General features: G+C 45.9%; 1 pseudogene; it reads right to left on the bottom strand.

Moving 5' to 3' along the window:
• Positions 1–705: 705 nt before the first annotated feature.
• On the bottom strand, positions 706–2457 carry LOC105858812 (T-complex protein 1 subunit gamma pseudogene; annotated as a pseudogene).
• Positions 2458–3121: the final 664 nt, after the last annotated feature.

Here is a 3121-nt window from a genome sequence, read left to right as displayed (position 1 = left end):
GGGAGCAGGGGCCTTGTCCTCAAGGAGCTAAACACTCTGGCTGGAAAAGACAGAGGATCAATTTACACAAGGATAACTAGCGTAACAGCAATATTGTCTTCCCCTATATATTTCCATAACAGGCAAGGTTTCTTGGAGGAAGAAAACTAAACAATAAGGATAAAAATAGAAAACAATGTCCTGCAATATAGATTCTGGAGCAGATATTTATTTGAAAGAGTAATCAATTGCCTAAAAACAAGGTCTTCTATCTATGATATATGCAGATTTTCGCTGATGATGGGAAGAAAATCGCCATGTGGCTTCGGTCAGTGCTCTGGTGAATTCGAGCAACCCACCTCTTCGCTGCTGACCCAGGCTGTTCTGGAAACATGACTTCTCATTATTCATTAAAGACATTCACACACTTGCAGTGCACCAGGCCCTGTGCTAAGCACTGGGGATAGGGATAAACCGTTCCCAATCTTTGCCTTCAATTCAGACGTTAAAGCCAGTTTTTACCCTGAAATTATTATTATTTTTTTCTTCTCTCAAATGACTTAGATTTAATCATCAGAAGCAAACTAAATGGAAACCTTACAATAGAGAAGAATTACATGTCAGTGCTTTCTGCAAACTGAGCTAGGACAGAAAGGGACTGGGGTTGCCACTCAACCTGATCCCTTCCAACAATGACATCCACAGTGTTCCTGGCACTCTGGCTCAGGAAAGGGGGAGACTCCGCTGGTTTTGTGTGTTGAAGTCACCTCACCCAGCACTCATTCCTGGCTAGCATCAGGAGCCCCGCCTTGCCGGCTCTGGTCATCGCCCTTCTTCTTGTGGCCTGAGACAATGTCATCAATCCGCAGCAGCAGAACTGCCGTCTCCACTGCAGTCTTGTATGTCTGCAGCTTCACAGCCAATGGCTCCCATATGCCTAGTTCTTTCATGTCCACCAAAGTACCCTTTTCACCACTTACACCCCAGGTCTCACAGTTCTCGTGGATATGTCTGGCCCAAAGGGAGGTGAGCGGATGGAGGGTGCTGGCCCCATAGTTCTGGATCAGGATACAGGGAATGACCTCCAGGGTCTGTGCAACAACCCTGTATGGCCATTGTTCCACACCAGTCATGGCCTTTGATTTTTCTGTCAAGGCATGGGCCACAGCCATCTCAGAGGCCCCACCACCGGGCACCAGCTGGGGGTCCAGGAGAACGTTGCGACACACTTGCATGGCATCCTGGAAGTTGTGTTCTACTTCTGAGAGAATCTCTTTGCTGGCCCCCCGTGGGAGAATGGTGCAGGCCTTGGGGTCCTTGCACTCAGTGATGAATGTAAAGTACTCATCTCCAATTTTTTTGATTTCCAACAGGCCTGCTCCTGTTCCAACATCATCTTCTCTAAGTTCCTCTGGTCAGCTGACTATCCGGGCCCCACAGGCTCTAGCAATGCAATTATTGTCTGTTTTCCGGACTCTGTGGATGGCTGTGGTATTGGCCCACATGAGGTAGTGCTGAGCTAAATCTGAGATGCCCTTTTCTGTGATGATCACATTGGGCTTCAGTCGGATAATGTCCTCACAGAGCTGTTGGATATACGCTTCTTCCATTTGGAGGATTTGGGTGAAGTCTTCCTCTCGTGTAATTTCAATGTCAGTCTGGTTTTCTCCTTTCTTGTATTCTAGAGAAGAATCCAGCAGCACAACTCGAGGGTTCTTGATATAGCGTTGTATTAGTGGATGGGTCACATCCTTGTTGATCATGACTCCACGTAGGACACATGAGTCTTCAATGATACCCCCAGATATCTTTTTTGCCCTTGCATGTTTTTTTATGTCAATCTCCTTCTGGCAAGTCTCCTCAAACTGTACAATCTTGACATCATCCAGGGCAATACTGCAAGCCGAAGAGGACCACCGACTGATTGCTTTGGTAGTAATGGAGCTGTTGATGATGTTTAGCATCCTATCACAGTTACTGACGTCAACAGGGGTACTCATTTTCTTTAGGGTGCTGATCATATCATCCAATGCCTTGCGGTAAGCACTGATGACCACTGTTGGGTGCATCTGCTGCTCTAGAAAGTGCTCAGCTACAGACAACATTTCCCCTGCAAGAATAATTACTGATGTGGTCCCATCTCCAACCTCTTCATCTTGGGTCTGGCTAATTTCAATCATGGACTTGGCTGCTGGATGCTGGACTTGAATCTCTCGAAGAATGGCATTGCCATTGGTCATTATGATGCTTCCCATTGGAATGGCATCATTGGTCATCATGATGCTTCCCATTGGGGCCGAAAGCATCTTTATCATGGACTTCGGTCCCAAACATGTTCGGATGATATCTGCAATGGTCTTGGCAGCATTGATGTTTCCAGATTGAACTTTTCTTCTGGATTCACACTTCGTGTTCTGGCTAAGGACTAGAACAGGATGATGGCCCATCATGGCGGCGTGATGCAGAGCCCTATTATTTTTTTTTGAGACAGAGTCTCATTAGGTCGTCTGGGATAGAGTGCAGCGACGTTATCACAGCTCACTGCAGCCTCAAACTTTTAGGCTTAAACGATCCTCCTGCCTCAGCCTCCGGAGTAGATGGGACTACAGGTACAACCACGCCTAGCTAATTTTTCTTTTAGTGGGGACTGGGTCTCACTTTTGTTCTGGCTCATCTCAAACTCCTGGCTTCAAGCAATCCTTCTGCTCCGCCTCCCAGAGTTCTAGGATTACAGGTGTGAGCCACCACGCCCGGTCTACCCTGAAATTACAATGCAATATGGTATGTGCAGTAAAACTGAATTTTCTATGAAGAGCTTTGGCAACACTGTGGGGGAATGAATCCTGGCGCCACCATTGACAACCTAAATGACATTGGACAAATCATTTCATCATTCCCAAGCCTATGTCTCCATTTGCAAAATGAGAATAATACGAGTATTGACTTTGGGGCTAGCGCATAGTAAAGGTGTAGTAAATGATAGTCATTATTTATTATAATTATGACATCTTGGCTATGGGAGGAAAAATTAGTTCAATAGGTAGAAAAACAGCCCCCAAGAATGCTCCAAGCACTTGTGAATGTGAAGTACCTATGTTTCTGGAATGAAAACTATACCTGACAGAGGGACAGTTTCAGTTTC

Source organism: Microcebus murinus, chromosome 19 (genome assembly GCF_040939455.1).
Source record: "Microcebus murinus isolate Inina chromosome 19, M.murinus_Inina_mat1.0, whole genome shotgun sequence".
Lineage (NCBI taxonomy): Eukaryota > Metazoa > Chordata > Mammalia > Primates > Cheirogaleidae > Microcebus > Microcebus murinus.
Note: the sequence above shows the minus strand (reverse complement) of the source record. Positions and strands in the feature narration are given on the sequence as shown.